Raw genomic sequence first — 21,498 nt, 5'->3', positions numbered from 1 at the left:
TAGACTCAATGAATTTCCTATCAAGATTCCAATGACTTTTTTTGCAGTAAGAAAAAAAAATCCTAAAATTTGAATGAAACAATGAAAGACTTTGGATAACCGAAACAATCTCTAGAAAGAAGAATAAAGCTGGAGGCATCACACTGCCTGATTTCAACTGTATTATAAAGCTATAGTAAATCAAAATCTTATGGTAGTGGCATAAAAACAAACACATAGACTAATGAACACAAGAGAGAGCCCAGAAATAAACCCAGACACATACGGTTTTTGAGAAGGGAGGCATTCTCAATGGAGAAAAATAAAACAGCTTCTTCAGTAAATGATGCTGGGAGAAGTGGATATTCACATGTCAAAGAACAAAACTGGACCCCTATCTTACATCATCCACAAAAATTTACTCAAAATAGATAAAAGACTTACAGGGAAGACCTGAAATCATAAAATTCCTACAAGAAAACATAGAGAATAAACTACTTGACATTGGTCTTGGTAAGTATATTTTAAAAATAACACCAAAAGCACGAGCAACAAAATAAAAAAAAAAAAAGTGGTACTACACTCAAGAGCCTCACAGTGAAAGAAATAATCAACAAAATGAAAATGCAACATATGGAATGGGAAAATATTTGCAAATCATGTATCTGAAGAGAAATTAATACCTAAAATATATACATAACTCATACAACTCAGTTGTATGTAAAAAAAAGAAAGAAAGAAAGAAAGAAAGTAAAAAAATAAAGAAAAGAAAAAAGAAACCAACTAAAGAAAGGACCAAGGACCTAAATAGACATTTCTCCAGAGAAGACAAATGGACAACCAGCACATAAAAAAGGTGTTCAGGGGCGCCTGGGTGGCACAGTGGTTAAGCGTCTGCCTTCGGCTCAGGGCGTGATCCCGGCGTTATGGGATCGAGCCCCACATCAGGCTCCTCTGCTATGAGCCTGCTTCTTCCTCTCCCACTCCCCCTGCCTGTGTTCCCTCTCTCGCTGGCTGTCTCTATCTCTGTCAGATAAATAAATAAAATCTTAAAAAAAAAAAAAAAGGTGTTCAACATCTAATCTTTACGAAGATACAAATCAAAACCACAAAAACCACAACGAGATATCATTCTTGTTAGAATAATTATTATCAAAATGACAAAAGATAACAAATGTTGATGAAGATGTAGAAAAAAGGGAACTCCTGTGCACTGTTGGTGGGAATGTAAATTGGCATAGCCAGTATGGAAAAACCTATGAACTTTCTTCAAATATTAAAAATAAAATAACCAAAGGATCCCGCAATTCCACTTCTGGTTACATAGCTGAACAAAATGAGATTAACATGTTGAAAAAAAAGAAGTTAGCCTGTTGAAGAGGTATTGCCACCCCATGTTCATAGCAGCATTATTTACAATAGCCAAGATATGGAAACAACCTGTATCTATCAACAGAGTAATGGATAAAGAAAATGTAGTCTGTATATCCAATGGAATACTATTCAGCCATAAAAATAAGGAAATCCTGTCATTTGAGACCGCACGGATGGTCCTTGAGGACATTATACTAAATAAGTCAGCAGAGAAAGACAAATACTAGATGATCTCACTTATATGTGGACCCTAAAACATAAAACAAATAGAAAAACAAATAGAAAAAGAGATCAGATTTATGGTTACCAGAGGCACGGGGTGACGGGAGGGAAAACTGAATGAAGGGGATCAAAGGTACAAACCACAGCTGTAAGTCCTGAGAATGTCATGTGCTACACAATCACTGTAGTTAACACTGCTGCATGTTGTAGCTGAAAGTTGCTGTCCTCTAGTTCAACCTCATTGAAATATTAGGAATCCCAAGCTTAATCCAAACGGTTTGAGCCCAAGGTCACAGAGCTCCCACATTGCTGTTTTCAATTGCTACCATAATACAGAACACTTGGAAGGAGCATCTATATTCCAGGAACACAGCCAAATATCCTTTATTCACTAACTCTTCTGACCCTGTGACTCCATACCCTTTACTTGTCGTAGTCAGAATTCAGTTAGATAGAAACTGCCTTTCTGATTCTAACAGTACTAACGCACTATGTTTTCAACACAAGCTGCCTATAATATAGTTTAAAGTATATTTATGATGTGTATGAAAAATAAAAAAAAATTATTAGATGATAGTTAAGGTCCCAGAGGCTCGACAAATTCCACAGTTCTCAAAAAGATGGCCCCAAAGCCAGCAGCATTACCTACACATTTGTCAGAAATGCAAATACTCTAGCCCTCGAGAGAACTATTGAATCAGAATCCAGTGGGATTTACCTTTGGCATCAACAAGTCTTCCAGGCAATTCTAATGCACACCAAAGTTTGAGAAACACTGCTTTAATTGTTTTCATTGTTTGCACAAAGACAAGGGTGGATAATTAGTCATAGTCATCTCCATAAACTCAATAAAAGCAATGGATTAAAAAAATACAGGCAAACTCACATATCTCATACGGAAAATTTACAATTTATAAAAAATTCTACAATATGCTTTAGAAGCTTAAAGAAAAGTGTGAGGACACATGAAACCTCATGATATATTTGGGTTTTGTGATGAGCACTGAGTGTTATACACAACAGATGAATTACTGAACTCTAAAGATATTTAGGTTTTTTTTTTTTTTAAAGATTTTATTTTATTTATTCGACAGAGATAGAGACAGCCAGCGAGAGAGGGAACACAAGCAGGGGGAGTGGGAGAGAAAGAAGCAGGCTCATAGCAGAAGAGCCTGATGTGGGGCTCGATCCCATAACGCCGGGATCACGCCCTGAGCCGAAGGCAGATGCTCAACCGCTGTGCCACCCAGGCGCCCCAAAAGATATTTAGGTTTTGTTTTAATTTATGACTGAATGTAGTGTTCATTTCTGTTTCATAAATGGATTTAAAACACCACATATGCCTAGTAATAAATGAAACCTCAAGAAACTAGATGAGTCTCAAACAAACAACCTAACTTTACCCCTTAAGGCACTGGAAAGAGAACACATCAGGCCAAAGTTATTAGAAGGAAAGAAATAACAAAGATTAGAGCAGGGAAAAATGAAGCGGGACTAAAAGGATAATGGAGTATACCAACGAAACTAAGAACTGATTCTCTGAAAATAAAATTGACAAGCCTTTACCTAGATTTCCCCCACCCCCAAAAACAAGGAGAGAGAGAGAGGGAGAGACAGAACTCATATAAAAAATGAAAGAGTGATACCAGAGAAATGCCAAAGATCATAAGAAACTACTCTGAACAATTATATACAAAAAATTGGACAATCTAAGGGAAATTGATAAAACTCCCAGAAACATACAACTTGCTAAGACTGAATCCTGATGAAATGGAAAATCTGAACAGATTATTAGTAAGCAGGTTGAATCAGTAATTGAAAACCTCCAAAAAACAAAACTCCAGGACTAGATGGTTTCACAGGTGAATTCTACAAAATATTCAAAAAGGAATTAATACTCAAATTCTTCCAAAAAATAAAGGAGGAGGGAATTCTTCCAAACTCATTTTATAAAACTGGAATTCTTCTGATACCTGATCCAGACAAGGATTCTGCAAGAAAAACATTACAGGCCAATATTCCTAATATACACTTACAAAAATCCTCAACAAAATATTAGCAAACCAAATTCAGTAATACACTAAAAGGATCATATACACATATCTAGAAAAGTGTTGTTACAGCTGATGTCAGAGAAATTATCTGTGCTCTCTTCTAAAATTTTTATGGTTTCAGGTCTCATATTTAGGTCCTTAAGCTTTTTGAGTTAATTTTTGTCTATGGTGGAAAAAAAGTGGTCCAGTTTCATTCTTCTGCACGTTGCTGTCCAGTTTCCCCAAGATCATCTGCTGAAGCGGCTTTATTTTCCCCACTGTATACTTTTGTGGCCTTTGTTGAAGATTAATTGACCATATAGTTGTGGAATTATTTCTGAGCTTCCTATTCTGTCCTATCGCTCTGTGTGTCTATTTTTGTGCCAGTACCATACTGTTTTGATTACTACATGTTTGTACCGTAAATTAAAGTTTGGAATTGTGATACTTCCAGCCATGTTCCAGGATATTTAGGATTTTTTGCGATTCCATACAGATTCTAGGTCTGTTCTGGTTCGGTGGAAAATGCTGTTGGTGTTTGATAGGGATTGCCTTAAATCTGTGGATTAGATAGTATGGACATTTTAAGAATATTAATTCTTCCAATCGACAAACATCGAATGTCTTTACTTTCTGTGTGTGTGTCATGACTTTAAATCAGTGTATTTATAGTTTTCAGAGTCCCGGTCTTAAAGCCTCTTTCATTAAATTTATTCCCAAGTGTGTGTGTGTGTGTGTGTGTGTGTGTGTGTGTTTAATCGTTGGTGCAGTTGTAAATGGGATTTCTTTCTCAATTTCTCTTTCTGCTATTTCATTCGTAGTGCATAGAGATGGAACAGATCTGTGTATTAACTTTGCATCTTGTAATTTTACTGAACTTATGAGTTCTAGTGACTTTTTTTTTTTGGTAGGGTCCTTAGAGTTTTCTAGATATAGTATCGTGCTATCGTGCTATACACGAATAGTGACAGTTTTACTTCTCCCTTACCAATTTAGATGCCTTTTCTTTCTTTTCCTGGTCTGACTGCTGAGGTCAGGACTTGCAGTACTATATTAAACAAAAGTGCTGGGAGTGCACATCCTTGTCTTCTTTCTGATCTTAGAAGCAAAACTTTTGGTTTTTCACCATTGAGTATGACGTTAGCTGTGTGTTTTAGATATATGGTTACTGTTATTATTTTGGGGTACGTTCCCTCTAATCTTACTTTGTTGAGTATTTTTGTCATCACTGGGTGTTGTACCTTGACAGATTAGATTTTAAACTAAAGACGGTAGGTAGAGATACAGAAGGACACTATATTATTCTTAAAGGATGTATCCAACAAGTGGATATGACAATTATAAATATCTATGCTCCCAACAGGGAAGCAGCTAGATACACAAGCCAACTCTTAACCAGAATAAAGAGACATATAGATAATAATACGTTAATAGTAGGGAAGATATAGATAATAATACGTTAATAGTAGGGAACCTCAACACTCCTCTCTCAGCAATAGACAGATCACCTAAGCAGAAAATCAACAAAGAACCAAGAACTTTGAACGGACCAGATGGACCAGATGGACCTCATAGATATATACAGAACACTACACCCCAGAACAACAGAATACTCATTCTTTTCGAATGCACAGGGAACGTTCTCCAGAATAGATCACATACTGGGTCACAAAACAGGTCTCAACCGATACCAAAAGACTGAGATTATTCCCTGCATATTCTCACACCGCAATGCTTTGAGAATGGAACTCAATCACAAGGAAAAATTTGGAAGAAACTCAAACACTTGGAAACTAAGAAGCATCCTGCTCAGGAATGATTGGGTAAACCAGGAAATTAAAAATCAATTTAAGCAATTTATGGAGACCAACGACAATGAAAACACATCGGTCCAAAACCTATGGGACACTGCAAAGGTGGTCCTAAGGGGGAAATACATAGCCATCCAAGCCTCACTCAAAAGAATAGAAAAATCTAAAATGCAGTTTTTATATTCACACCTCAAGAAGCTGGAACTGGAACAGGTCTAACCCACGCACAAGAAGGCAGGTGATCAAGATTAGAGCAGAGATCAATGAATTAGAAACCAGGAGCACAGCAGAGCAGATCAACAGAACTAGAAGCTGGTTCTTTGAATCAACAAGATCGACAAGCCGCTGGCCAGACTTATTCAAAAGAATAGAGAAAGGACCCAAATTAATAAAATTATGAATGAAAAGGGAGAGATCACAACCTACACCAATGAAATAGGAAGGATCATTAGAAACTTTTTATCAACAGCTTTATGCCAATAAATTAAACAACCTGGGAGAAATGGATGCCTTCCTGGAAACCTATAAACAACCAAGACTGAAACAGGAAGAAACTGGTTACTTAAACAGACCGATTAATTATGAAGAGATTGAGGCAGTGATCAAAAACCTCCCCAAAAACATGAGTCCAGGGCCTGACGGATCCCCAGGGAATTCTACCAAACATTCAAATAAGAAATAATACCTATTCTCCTGAAGCTGTTTCAAAATATAGAAATAGAAGGAAAACTACCAAAGTCATTCTATGAGGCCAGAATTACCTTGATCCCCCAACCAGGCAAAGACCCCATCAAAAAGGAGAATTACAGACCGATATCCCTGATGAATTTGGACGCCAAAATTCTCAACAAGATCCTACCTAGCTAATAGGAGGCAACAGTTCATTAAAAGGATTATCCATCAAGACCAAGTGGGATTCATCCCTGGGATGCAAGCGTGGTTCAACATTCGCAAATCGATCAGTGTGATAGATCATATCAGCAAGAAAAGAGTCAAGAACCATATGAGCCTCTCAATTGATGCAGAAAAAGCATTTGACAAAATACAACATCCTTTCCTGATTAAAACCCTTCGGACTGTAGGAATAGAGGGTACATTCCTCAATTTCATATTCTATGAAAAGCCTACAGTGAATATCATTCTCAATGGGGAAAAGCTGGAAGCCTTTCCCTTAGGTCAGGAACACGACAAGGATGCCCACTCTCACTATTATTCTTCAACTTAGTACTAAAAGTCCTTGCAGCAGCAATCAGACAACAAAAAGGGATAAAAGGTCTCCAAATCGGCAAAGAAGATGTCAAACTGTCTCTCTTCGCAGATGACATGATACTCTATATGGAAAACCCAAAAGACTCCACCCCCAAACTACTAGAACTTATAGAGAAATTCAGTAATGTGGCGGGATACAAAATCAATGCTCAGAAATCAGTTGCATTTCTATACAAGAACAATGAGACTGAAGAAAGAGAAATTAGGGAATCCATTCCATTTACAATAGCATGAAAAATCATACATTATCTCGGAATTAACTGAACCAGAGATGTAAAGGATCTATATTCTAGAAACTACAAATCGCTCTTGAAAGACATTGAAGAAGACACAAAAAGATGGAAAAATATTCCATGCTCATGGAACGGAAGAATTAACATCGTTAAAATATCTATGCTACCTAGAGCAATCTACACATTCCATGCTATCCCAATCAAAATACCAATGACATTTTTCAAAGAACTGGAAGAAACAGCCCTTAAATTTGTATGGAACCAGAAAAGGCCCCGAATCGCCAAGGAATTCTTGAAAAGGAAAACAAAGCTGGGGGCATCACGTTGCCTGATTTCAAGCTGTACTACAAAGCTGTGATCACAAAGACAGCATGGTATTGGCACAAAAAAAGACACATAGACCAATGGAACTGAATAGAGAACCCAGAAATGGACCCTCGGCTCTTTGGGCAAATAATCTTTGACAAAGCAGGAAAAAACATCCAGTGGAAAAAAAGACAGTCTCTTCAATAAATGGTGCTGGGAAAAATTGGACAGCTACATGCAGAAGAATGAACCTTGACCACTCTCTCACACCATACACAAAGATAAACTCCAAATGGATAAAAGACCTCGATGTGAGACAGGAATCCATCAAAATCCTAGAGGAGACCACAGGCAGCAACCTCTACGACATCGGCCACAGCAACTTTTTTCATGACACATCTCCAAAGGCAAGAGAAACAAAAGATAAAATGAACTTGTGGGACTTCATCAACATCAAAACCTTCTGCACAGCCAAGGAAACAGTCAAAAAAACTAAGAGGCAGCCCACGGAACGGGAGAAGATATTTGCAAATGACACTACAGATAAAAGACTAGTATCCAAAATCTACAAAGAACTTCTCAAACTCAATACACGAGAAAAAAATAAACAAATCCTAAAATCGGCAGAAGATATGAACACTTTTCCAATGAAGACATACAAATGGCTAACAGACACATGAAAAAATGTTCAAAATCATTAGCCATCACGGAAATTCCAATCAAAACCACACTGAGATACCACCTTGTGCCAGTTAGAATGGCAAAAACGGACAAGGAAAGAAACACCAAAGGTTGAAGAGGATGTAGAGAAAGGGGTTCCCTCCTACATTGTTGGTGGGAATGCAATTGGTATAGCCACTCTGGAAAACAGTGTGAAGGTCCCTTAAAAAGTTAAAAATTGAGCAACCCTATGATCCAGCCATTGCACTACTGGGTATTTACCCCAAAGATACAGACATAGTGAAGAGAAGGGCCATATGCACCCCAATGTTCATAGCAGCATTGTCCACAATAGCTAAATTGTGGAAGGAGCCGAGATGCCCTTCAACAGATGACTGGATTAAGAAGTTGTGGTCCATATATACAATGGAATATTACTCAGCTATCAGAAAGAATGAATTCTCAACGTTTGCTGCAACATGGACGGCACTGGAGGAGATAATGCTAAGTGAAATAAGTCAAGCAGAGAAAGACAATTATCATATGATTTCTCTCATCTATGGAACATAAGAACTAGGAAGATCGGTAGGGGAAGAAAGGGATAAAGAAAGGGGGGGTAATCAGAAGGGGGAATGAAGCATGAGAGACTATGGACTCTGAGAAACAAATGAGGGCTTCAGAGGGGAGGGGGTTGGGGGAATGGGATAGACTGGTGATGGGTAGTAAGGAGGGCACGTATTGCATGGTGCACTGGGTGTTATACGCAACTAATGAATCATCAAACTTTACGTCAGAAACCAGGGATGTACTGTATGGTGACTAACATAATATAATAGAAAAGAAAAAAAAAAGAAAAAAAGAAAATTCTTTATTAAAAAATAAATAAATAAATAAATGAAAGGGGGAAAAAGGAAAAAAACGTAAGCACACAAAATCAGGGAACAGGACAGGGATAACAGCCCCAGATACAGAGGAAAAAGCTGGATAAAACAGATGATTTTCTATGAATGTATAAATCACCAAAACTAAACCAGAAAATGATAGCAAATCTAAAAAAGCACTAAGCTTTTTTTTTTTTTTTTAAAGATTTTATTTATTAATTTGACATAGAGAGACAGCCAGCAAGAGAGGGAACACAAGCAGGGGGAGTGGGAGAGGAAGAAGCAGGCTCCTAGCGGAGAAGCCTGATGTGGGGCTTGATCCCAGAACGCTGGGATCACGCCCTGAGCCGAAGGCAGAGGTTTAAGAACTGAGCCACCCAGGCGCCCCAAAAGCACCAAGCTTAGGTAGTTTTACTGGGGAATTCCACCAAATTTAAGGAAACAGATCATTTCAAGAGTATTTAAACTGGCTAAAGCAGAGAAAGCTTTTAATAAAGCTAAGGAAAGCACTAAAACAACTTGATAAAGATTACATTAAAAACAAAATTACAAACTGGTTTCACAAATCACAATGTAAAATGACTCAGTAAAATATTACTAGAATCTGGCTACACACTAACAGAGTTTTCACTGATGATTCAATAATATGACCATGATTCAATAACACAAAATCTGTTACTATTATTCATATGAACAGGTCAAGGAAGAACATCTGTATAATTTCACAGATGCTAAAACAGTATTTAATAAAATTCAACAACCATTTTTGATTAAAAAAACAAAGAGCAACAACACAGCCCTTAGTAAAATAACTACTGTGGCAGAAACACTAAAAGCATTCTCAGTGAAGTAAGGAACAAGACAACGTACCCACTATCATTCTGACTTAGTATTTGATCTTGTCCTGGAAATACAAAGCAACCAAAAAAGAGAAACAAGAGACATAAAAAGTAAAAAACATGGAATGAAATTCTTATTATTTGTAACTGATATGATATTATACCTGAAAATCCAAGAGAACCAACTGCAAAAACTACTAGAAACAATATGATGACATAAGTTCCTGCTTGAAAAATCAGTAAGTACAGGGGCACCTGGGTGGCTCAGTCGGCTAAGCATCTGCCTTGGGCTTAGGTCATGATCCCAGGATCCTAGGATCAAGCCCCACATCGCATGGGGCTCCCTGCTCGGCAGGAAGCCTGCTTCTTCCTCCCCCTCTGCCAACCACTCCCTCTACTTGTGCTCCTCTCTCTCTAATAAATAAATAAAATAAAAATTAGTAAAGTACAATAATAAAAATATGTAATATAAGAAAGGGTCCTATTTTCAACAACAAAAAAGATCAACTAGGAATAAATTTAAGAAATGTACAGGATTTTTACACAAACCTTTTAAAGACATTTCTGAGACAACTGGAGAAATGTGTATGTAGATTGGATATTACATTAAATTAGTACTAGGCAATAAATTGTTAATTTTGATAAATATAAAAAAGTTTTGATAAATATAGCAATGAGGTTATATATATTTCAAAAGTCTCTATTTGTTCCAGTTCCCAAGTTATACTCTGAAGTAGTTACGAATAAAATCATTTGTTTTAAAACATTCTAGTCCCCCACCCTACAAAGAAATGGAGGGAAGAGGGACAAATGATTCAAGATTGGCAACGCATGGCAAACTGTTTAAAAAGACGTGATGGATACATCCAGGTTCATTATATTCTCTTCCCTACTTTTGTGTATTTGAAAATGTGCACAATAGGACCCAAACAAAGGCACGTACTGAGAGACTCAAAGGTACACAATAGGCTTATAAAAACACACAAAAATTGCCACCTAACAATTAGAAATGCAAATTAAAGCTACAAATCAGATGTCATTTTCATCAATCAAATAGAGAAAAGATCCAAATATTTGGTGATATTCAGTATTTGGGGGAAAGGAAGTAACTGACCTGCCGGGGAAAAAGTATCCATCAGTACTTTGGAGGACTCCTTGGCCTCACCTTTCAAAATTATAAACACACACTCCGTGGCCCAGCAATTTCACTTCTTAGGAATTTATGCTAGAGATACTAATTCAATAAGTATTTTCCGCCACCTACTATGGCCATACACTAGAGACAGAAAAGTGGAGGAAACAAGGCCCCTGCTCTCATAGGGTTCCATTATTGTAGGGGAGGAGAGAACCAATAAAGCCAATTAAGTACACGGACAATTGCAAGGTCAAGGGAGATAAGTGTGATGAAAAAAGCAAACAGAATAAGGGTGTTGGGAGTGGCAAGAAGTCTATTTTGGATGGGCCTCTCTGAGGACGTGACAGTTGGGCAGAGACCTGGGTGAAGAAGAAAACAAAGGAGAAGAATGACCAGGAGAACATTCCAAGAAATAGGGAAGGAAACCACGGAGTAACACATACATTTGGCTTTCCTGCCCTCTGCTTCTCTTTTTATTCCCTAACAGTCTTTCGTTCCTCCAAAGGATATGAGCACCTCTTGAATGTCTTTCTTTGTCCTGATACAAAAATGAAAATAAACGTATCTTTGAAATACAATACATCTTTCGGGCCAGCACTGTTTCCCCAAACACTATTGTGCCTAATAATTTCATTTCTTCAAAGGAAGAATTCCCAAACTTATCTAGGTGTAATGCCAAACCTGTTTACAAAAGTACATTCAAGCTAGAATTAGTTTCACAAAAGATATTGACCAGTTACTAGATAATTTTATAGAAAAAAAAAATACTGTCAGTCCCTGCCCTTCTGGCAAGAATGCGAACCACTGACTTAGAGAAGACTATAGTTTAATTTCATAACCTTTTAAGCAATGAGGTTGAAATGTTGAAGTGCCTATTTGGATAAATATTTATTTATTTGGATAAATATTATTTATCCAAATATTTTCAATTTCAATTTCATGATCTTTTAGGCAATGATATTGATATTTTTAGAGGCTATTTTAATAAATATTTGACACTGAAGTGGCCAGTGTCAATTAAGGGCGTTCCAGTTGACCCCAAAAGAAACGACTCTGCAACAACACCTGAGAACATTACATACTAACCTGTTCAAAACCGTGAAACACCCAGACTTCAAACTTGCCATGAATGATACGTTCTGTGAACAGCCAGATTAATTACAAAGCCAGCATATGGAGAGATCTGTCCCTGTGAAATACACTATCTTAATTCTGAAATCAGCTTTACCTGGATGCATTCATCTCCTATTCAGACAACGCAAAAAAAACTAAGACTTCCAGATTCTACAGAGATTCCTAAGGAGACAACTCAGTGTAATCCAATTTCAAGCACCATTAGCCATCTGCACAAGCAACGACAGGTTTCCCTCCAACAGCTGACGATGCGGTGTACCCCTGGCCACATCACACCACTGAACCTTCCCCCAAAGGTCCAGCAGAGAATGCCACTTCTGACAACTAGTTACCCGAGAAAAAATTATCAAAGTGAGAAACCGGGAAAAGGTAAGCTTCCGCACAGGCCAGCCCAGCAAGAGGGGCGCTCAGTTTTGAGTTCTATGCAGATCTGAGGCCAAGAATCCCAATGCTCTCTGGCTCTGGAGCCTGCCCTTCCACGTCCCACCTCTTACGTGAGAGGCGTCCAGGAGCCTCACAAGGGACGCCCCCCACGCCCTCCTCTACTCTACAACGTGGGGTCGTGATTGCCCCCTGCTCCCAGCCCCTGGGAAAGACGCTGGTCCAGCCGGTCGAGGACGGGGTACCACTGGCTCACCTGGGGAGGGTAAGGGCACGGGGCTGGGCTCCGCGGAGGGCCAGAAAAGGGCACCAGGGGAGGGAAGGGGACAGTCGGGGGCCCTCCGGCAAGCAGCTATCTGGGGAAAGGATGCCCGCGGGCCTCACTGGCGGGCCAGGCGAGGGAAAGAGGACACGTGAGAATGCAGGGTAGACGTGGGGCGCTCCTGCAGGCAAGAAACGTACGGAGGGGCGGGGGGCTTAAGAGCTGCCTGCGGGCCAGGTAGGGGGCCCCGCCCCTGCGCCCTACCTCCCCTGCCCAGCGCCCGCTTCATGCCCGCGTCCGCGGCGCAGCGCGGCTCTGCCGGCCCCTTGCCCGCCAGGCGCAGGTTCTGCTTCAGGCGGCAGTCGGCGTCCAGCGCCGCGGCGGCCGAGCCCGACGAGGACGAGCCCGAGGCGGTGCAGCGCTCATGCTCCAAGGCGACGGGCTCCGTCCGCTTCCTCATCCCGCGGCCGACAGGGCCAGCCGCCGACGGCGTCCGCTGACCTCGCCCGCCCGCCCGCGCTGCAGTCGCCGCGACTCGCAGGAGCAGCTGCCGCCCGGAGCCCGCAGCCCCTCACATCCCAGCCCCAGGCCGCGGCGCCCGACTCTACGGACCCGCGCCTGGGACCAGGTCGGCCGGGGCCTGCCAATCAGCGCCGGGCTCCCACCGGCCCCGCCCCCTCCATGCTTCCGCGGGAGCGCGCCCAGCGTCCCCGGCGCCGACCTGCCCCCATTTTGGAGAAGGGCGGGAGAAGCCTTGCGGGGAGTCACAGTCGCTTTCGGGCGAGCGACCGGTGGTGCCCTTGAGAGGTCTGAGCTCGGTCGCCGCGGGTGAGAGGGCCGCCTTTGCCTGGGTGCTCAGCGCCAGGAGCCAACGCAGCCGGTCCTGCCCCAAATCAGTGGCCCGAACGTGGGAGGATGCCGGCCGGAAAGCACCCAGCGAGCCCGAGCCGCAGAGGAAAGCGGGCTCCCACCTCTCCCGCCCCAGATTGTGATTTTTCCCTAATGCTGGGAAGCCAGTATGAATGAACCCCTCGGAAAGGTTTCTGTCCTAATGGCTTATGAAAACAAAGAGCAAACGGTAACAAATCACCATTCTCATGATTCATAACTATTTTCCACAAGATTTTAATTTAAAAAATACGCTCTCAGGTACTTTTTTTTTTTTAACACAAGCATGTAATTTAATTTTAAAATATTGGGCTGAATTTATGAAAACTGAACTCATTAAACAACTTACTTCTTAAAATCTGTATATGACTTTAGAGTTGTGTAAAGCAGTTAGTAGTCGCTGGTGGAGGTGCGCCTGGCTGGTGGAGCACAGGACTCTTGATCTGGCTTTGTAGGTGCCAGTCCTAGGTCGGGTGTGCAGATCACTGAAGAATCTTTAAAAAAAATAAAAAAGGAAAAAATCTGTTTCAAAGATAAATTTACACTTGTGGAACCCAAGATAAGAACTAATTCAATTCATCTTACAAAGAAAAGAGCTGTTTCACAAATTTAGTGTTACAGCTTTGGCATTCTTTAATATTTCTTGGAAAGGATCTACAACCGAGAGATTGGCTTACTTATCATAAAGTGAACTTTCAACATTCAAAATTTCAACATTTCTGTAAGTTGAAAACTATTGGCAATTGATAAATTTAAGATCAATTAGAAATGCCTTTAGAAATTTCATAGCTCCTTCTATTAGCTTTGTAATGATAGTTCTAAATTGCAAAAGAATTTCATTGACAGTGTTATAAAAAATATCACAACTGGCATTCATATTTGTGTGGATAGCTTCAAATACAATTTTAAAATTTAAATGGTGAATTCTTTAAACTGTTATGCACATACTGGAGATTAGGAATCCAGAAACCGAAGTTAAAAAAAAAAACAAAACTGACCCTATCACTCACAAAATCCTCTTTAATTGAAAAAAAAAAAAAAAAAAAAAAGCAAGGAAGGGAGGGCTGTTGAGAAGAGAGAAATGTGAGGGTTATTGAGTCTGGCTGGCATTGGGCCTTACCCGTACAGTCCTCAACTCTTGGTCCTGTAGGGGCCAAGGGCCAGGCTGCTCCAAGGTGGGCCACTTTGGCTTGAAGATTATTTTGACCTAAAGGCAATCAAGACCCTATGGACTTCCTCCCTATGAAAGAAACTTTTTGCCCCTTCCTTGACTAATAGAAGAATCTAAATTGGGGTCTTTCCCCAATTTAATAATGGTTATTACCAGAAATAAGTCTTATCCAAGTGACCCATCTATATGGCAAGGCAAGCATCTAATTACCAAACATTCGCTCTTCTTGCCCTGTGACTTGCATTCTTTCCCTTCAAAGTCCCAGACCCCCACCTGATTCTCTTTAGTTCAGGATGGATACATACACACACACCTTATTTTGCCTATCTTTGGAATTTCCATGTCAGTGTGGATTCCCTGTATGTAGGAAACTAAATTTGATTTTCTCCTGTTAATCTGTCTCATATCAATTTGATTCTTAGTACAGCTTGACGGACCTAGAAGGGGACAGGAAATTCTTGCTCCTGATATTCCACATTGACTTTCTGTATGGTCTTTAAATACCATGCTACACTGGTGACACCCACATTTGTATCTCTAGTCCATACCCTTTCCTTGAACCCCAGGCTCCTCTATCTAATGGTCTACTCATCCACTCTAATATCCTGTAGGCACCTAAAGTTCCTATGTTCAAAACTGAGCTCCCAACTCTTTTCCCTCCCCCAACTCCACGTGTAACCTTCCTCACCTCAGGAAGGGCAACCTTGTATTTACATTTCCGTAGGTCAAAACCCTGGGATCATCCTTGAATCCTCTCTTCTTATGTCTGTATTAGCACTCCTTTCAAAATCTATCCAGGACACAACCACTTCTCACCACCGCCTCCATCCACACCCTGGCCCAAGCTGCCATCTTCTCTCACCTGGATTATTTTAATAGCATAAGTGGTCTCCTGCCTCCACCATTGTCAACTTTTGTCTACTTAAGTCAGCCGTCGGAAAGTTCTTTTTAAAGACGTAGCTCCAATCCTGTCACTTGTTTGCTCAAAATACCTGTATGGTTTCCCATCTCACTGAAAATAAAACAGAAAACTTGTGAGAGGGCCTACAAGGGTCCTACCTGACATGGCCTCCAGCCCTCACTCTGATATCAGCCACCAGGGTCTCCCTCCCTTACTCTGCTCCAGTGTCACTGCCTCCTTGCTGATGCGGGGACCCCAAGGAGAGGTGTGGGTGGCACGTGTGTGAGCCACCCATTCCCCTCCTTGGGGCCTTTTACTTACATTCCTGCTGCCCGTAATTCTCTACCCAACCTATGGCCCCGTTTCCACATGCCTTACTCGCTCCACACTGCAGGTCTGTGCCTTCTCTGAACACCAACAAAACCCTCAGGTCCTCTCATCATCACTCTATTTACCTGCCTTGGCTTATTCTCCTTAGCACTTTTCACTAATATATTTATCATCAGTATATCTGTATCCCACGCTGGAACGTAGACTTGAGAACAAGTACTTTGTTCACTACTTTATTTTCAGTGTCTAGAACAATATGCAGCATAGAGTAAGCACTTCATGAATATTTGCTTAAAGAGTAATCAATCACCACAGCCCCTTAGAAGTGTGTACTGTTGGCCCCATTGTACAGGTAAGGAAAAGAAGCTCAGGCCGAGATTCTGAAATTAAAAAGGTATATGAGGAAGGTTGTGGATACTGGTGATTTTTGGAATACAGTTCTGTAGCACAGTCCACTATAGATCTGTGTATTTAATAAAACTTAGCTAAATTATCCCTGACTGTAGAGCTGAAAAGGAAATGTCACTCAATTCAGATTACACAGCTATTGTATCTTTATTTGCAAAAGAGGAACATAGTTTCTGGGGTTAGCTAGAATGCAGTCATATTTTCTTTTTAGAAATGTTGCTTTTTAAAAGGTAACCAAGTAAAACAAACTGTTTCTATAGCAGTAATTTCCACCTTTGATTCTATATGGTTATGAAAATTTCCATAATCATATAGGTAAATTATGGCTGTGTGAATTCGTGTGAATCTGGGTATTTTCCCCCCTTTGTAGACTTCACCATTAGAGCTATTTTCCAAATGTTTTAAAATGACTCTTCTAAAATCAAAGGTGCTTCTGTGGCGTTGAAAGCTTACATACAAAGTCTGCCACTTTAGAAGCTGAGTAACCTTGGATAAGTTGTCTGTTCAGTGGTTGGGGTGCCTGACTGGCTTAGTGGTCAGAACCTGCAACTCTTGATCTTAGGGTCCTGAGTTCAAGCCCCATTTTGGGCATGGAGCCTACTTGTGACCTCGGGGCAGTTACTCAGACTCTCTGTGCTGTCCGTTTCTTCTGCAAAAATGGGAAAGAGTATAATAATAGTACTCAACTCTTCCTGTAGCGAGGGCCCTAGGAGTGCTATATATATATATGTCAGCTTCTCTGGACAATGCCTGACATACAAGTAGCAGCGACGTCAGTCTTTGCTATTAATTTTCTGTCTACCACTGCCGCTGCTATTGAAGTGGGAGACCAGCGAGGTTCTTGTCTCACCTAGTCGAAGACTGAATCTCTCAGACAAAGGAGAGTAAACCGATAGAGGTTCAGTAAGTGATGAAACAGAAGAAGCTCTCGGGAGGGGGAGGGGTCCTGACAGGTTTACCCTTGTGGGCTTTTAGGGTTGGTCTTTTATAGAAAGCTAACCAGGGAACTTAAATCTTTTTTACTTCTCTATTGATAGCACCCTTGAGTAAGGACTAGTGATAACATCGTCAGTGGCTTGCTTCCTTTTTAGCGTCCTGTAATTCTTTGTTGGTCACACGTAGCTGTCATAATAAGACCCCAGCTCCCACACCTGGGACAGGATGGTCTGGTTTGTTCCCTTAGCTCTGGTTTCCTTATATCTCTGAATTTTTGAGATTTGTATGAGCTTGATCCCGTAGCCCCCTACCTCTCTCTCCCTACCTAGCCCTGCCTGTCCCTTACTCACTACTACTTATTACCATTATTCTTATTTTTCTCTTACTACCTCAAAAGGGTGCTAAGCACGTGGCCTATGTTACCCGTTGTTCTTATAAGAACACTTTGAGATTTAAACCATTTCTTCCAGCCATGTATCCAGAGGCTTGGGGAGATTAAGTATCTTGGCCATAGCCAGTGGGAAGTGAAACTAGGATTTAAACCATGGCAGTCTGGTTTCAAACTTGCACTTTAAATTCCATCCTTGACTACTTTCCCTAACACAGGGCAGCCATTGCGTGGATACCGGGCATGTTCTGCTGGGCACGAAATGTGAGTATTAGAATGCAGTGTGAGGACACTAGAGAGGTGTACACAGGAGCATAAGGAGAAATGCTGGTAGGAGCTGGGGTAGAGGAGGGGGCGTTGGGGCCACGCCTGGAAGGATGAGGTCCCCACTCTGAGAAGGAAGATAGGCAATGCAGCTGAAGGATACAGCCGGGCAGAGACTCATGGTCACATAGGAAGGGGGGACTGATGTGTGTGCAGAGGCTACAAAGGTGGGTTCTAGGCCTAGGAGAGTTGTGTATTCATGTATAAGGCATTTGGAAGTTGGTAAAGGATTTTAGACAGGGAAGTGACAGGACAGTTTTTTACGTTTTGAGGGTGGTGATGGCAGCACTACATGGAATAGATTGGAGATAAGAAAGAACAGTGGCAGGGGTGCTTATGATCGCTCTTTGACAGACCTACTGTGAGAGCTGCGTATGGTCCAAACTGTGTCTGGTCGCTGGGCCCAGAAATCAGTGTCTGGGTTTCAGAGATGAGGCAAACAGGACTTGTAACTGTTAGAACAGGGGTGGAGATGGGATGGGTAATGAATGAAGGAGGAATCACAGAGGATCTTGAGGGGATTCTCTCTCAGATACAGCATCAGAGATCAGGAGGAAGAGTGTTTGGGGAAAGGTGAGTTTTGTTTTGAACATTAGAGAGTGCCTGGTCGAACAGTTAGGTCATTTTGCAAATGAGACTGAGCCAAAAGAAATTATAGATCAAGTTCAGGGACTTGTCTGAACTTACAGCATATTGGAGCAAAGCCTCACCTTGAACACAGATTTCCTAGATTTCCTGTCTGTTGTTCTTTCAGAACAGTTACTTCATTTAAAAAGTTAGGAGACAGTGGTGGGACGGGCAGCAGAGATGCCAGAATGCCAAGGCACGCAGGCTCTAAAATACGACCCCATGCTGCACTCAGACAACCAGGCACTTTGGAGGTTATGTAACACATGAGGAGACAAGCCCAAAGAGACACAGACTCGTCCAGCAGGAGCTGGCCGCCCCGGCCTTACGACTGGCTCTTCAGACCTTCAGTCCATGCAGCTCTCTGTTTCACTCAAATCTTAAGTTACCACTTTTGGGGGGTTCAGAGGCAAACTTAAAAGTTATAAAATCACTCCTTTTTCTAGGTTTTAGTTTGGCAGAGCACCTTTTGCAGCTTTTTGCCGCACAGGCACCTTCCACTAACAAACCCGTCTGCTCAGGTGACTCAGCGGCCTGGAAGACTCGGCCTGAGGAGGTTGGCCAGTCTCTGACACAGCCAAGCGGGGACAGGCCAATCTATCTGATTGATGTGAGGGCTGATAGGCCCATGACCCACAGGACCTTTCAAGAATCACTGTTCCCAGGAAGATGATAGTCACTGGGTCTAGAGGAGGGACTCTGCCTTGTTCATTCCACGCCCTCAAGGTTAGGTGCTGTATTCAGCAAACTGAAATAATTGTCCACTTTCTATATGCAGAACTGCTAATAGTTTAAGTGAGGTTTTAGAAAAATTATCTTGGGCTCCCAGCCTGAGGTGGGAACACAAAACAGTACAATTTTTACTATAGATAAATCTAAATCTGAAAGCATGTGTGTATTTTCTTTTTTTAATTTTTTTAAAAGATTTTATTCATTTGATAGAGAACACGAGCAGAGGGTAGGGGCAGAGGGAGAGGGAGAGAGAGAAGCAGACTCCCACTGAATTGGGAGCCCAACATGGGGCTTGATCCCAGGACCCTAATATCATGACCTGAGCCAAAGGCAGACACTTAACCAACTGAGACACCCAGGGGCCCCAGCATATGTGTGTGTGTGTGTGTGTTTATTTTTAGGATTTTATTCATTTGAGAAAGAAAACACAAGTAGGGAGGAGGGGCAGAGGGTGAGGAAGAAACAGACTCCCCACTGAGCAGGGAGCCCAGTGTGGGACTCAATCCTGGGACTCCGGGATTGACCTGAGCTGAAGGCAGACACTTCACCGCCTGAGCCACCCAGGTGCCCCCATGTGTGTATTTTTATAAAAATTATTTCACACATGTCTTTTGTATACCTGCAGATCTATGAATCATACAGGAGTTTCAGCTATTCCTTAAAATAGTATTTGCTGATAATAGGAATATTTAACTGAATTCTAATAAATCAGACTTTTCCATGATCTCTGTTTAACTACTTGATGAAAGGGAAGATAGAAGACATGCTTACGTTTTTCATTGGGAATTACGTATTTTCTTATGTTTGAAGAGGGTTAAGTTCTTGATTTTGTAGTTATACCAATAGCGCCAAAATGTTTTTGCTACATGTATGTTGGCCCTAAAAGTAGTTGGGTCACTTATCTTTGGATTGCTGACAGACCTACTGTGTAATATCTATGAACTTCAGAATTTTAATATTTTTATCCTTCGAAAGGAAATTTTTTTAAAAATTTGCCCCAAGGTGGATAGTAGAGAAACACCTTTGGTCCTTCTGTTGTTGCAAACCAAAGTGTTCATTTTTTGTAGTGACTTTTTTTAAGATTTTATTTATTTATTTGAGAGAGAGAGCATACACAGAAGCAGGGGAGGGGCAGGGGGAGAGGGGGAAACTGACACCCCGCTGAGCAAGAAGCCCGATGGGGGACTTGATCCCAGGACTAGGTATCACTACTACCCTTGTAGTAATTTTTTAAGATCTGTTTTCGTTAAAGTTATTTACATACTTTTGTCATGCTTTATTGCTTCTAAAGGAGTGGTGGGTTTTTTTGGTTAATTTTATTGAGATATAATTTATATACAACAAAATACAAATTTAGCAGATTTTTTTAGTTTTTTATGAATTTATACATCCTTATAACTAGCGCCGCAGTCAAGGATTCTGTCACCCCAAGGGTTCCCTTTTCCCCTTTTGTAGCTACCTACTCTCTGTAGCCGTAGGCAATCCCTGATGTACTCTCCGCGACTACAGATTATAGTTGTCTTTTTTTGCGGGGAGGTGTCTGGATTCAGGGTGCCAGGAGTTGCATACTTTTTCTGGGAAGGGCCAGTAGGGATCGTACAGTATGTACTCCTTTGTATCGGACTTCTTTTGCTGAGTACAGTGTATTTGAGAATATCCTTCATCAGTATGTTGATTGCTTACGTTGTCAGTAATTCATTCCTTTTATTGCTTGTTTCCTCTATTTTTTATTGTGGTAAAATATAACATAAAAGCTGCCAGTCTAGCCAATTTTAAGTGTGCACTTCAGTGCCCTCAATTACATTCACATCATTGTGCGGCCATCACTCCTCTGTCCAAAACTTTTTCATCAACTGAAACAGAAACTCTGTAACCATTAAGCAATAGCTCCCCATTTCCCTCTTCCCCCCGCCCCTGGTAACATCTAATCTACTTTCTGTCTTCACGAATTTGCCTATTTTAGATATTTCGGGTAAGTGGAATCACACAACAGTTATCCTTTTGTGTCTGGCTTATTTCACTTAGAATAATGTTTCCAAAGGTCATCCATGTTGACGCATGCAGGACTACATTCCTTTTTATGCCCCAATAATATTCCATTGAACGGATATGCCATATTTGGTTTATTAGTTCATCAGTTGATGGATGTTTGGGTGTTTTTACTTCGGGGTTGCCATAAAGAATGCTGCTCTGAACATTTATACACAGTTTTTGAATGAACATATGTTTTCAAGTCTTTTGAGTATACCTACAAGTGGGATTGCTGGATAATAT

The 21,498-nt window shown here is 41.0% G+C and overlaps 1 protein-coding gene across 1 annotated transcript in view; it reads right to left on the bottom strand.

The window, feature by feature from the left end:
- Positions 1 to 21,498, bottom strand: part of LOC125281939 (dual oxidase 1-like) — a 383,795-nt gene that overhangs the window by 298,008 nt on the left and 64,289 nt on the right. The window contains 1 exon segment of the mRNA XM_057313042.1: positions 13,757 to 13,901. The gene's annotated coding sequence lies outside the window, so the exon portion shown is untranslated.

This window comes from Ursus arctos, unplaced genomic scaffold, assembly GCF_023065955.2.
Source record: "Ursus arctos isolate Adak ecotype North America unplaced genomic scaffold, UrsArc2.0 scaffold_16, whole genome shotgun sequence".
Classification (NCBI taxonomy): Eukaryota; Metazoa; Chordata; class Mammalia; order Carnivora; family Ursidae; genus Ursus; species Ursus arctos.
Note: the sequence above shows the minus strand (reverse complement) of the source record. Positions and strands in the feature narration are given on the sequence as shown.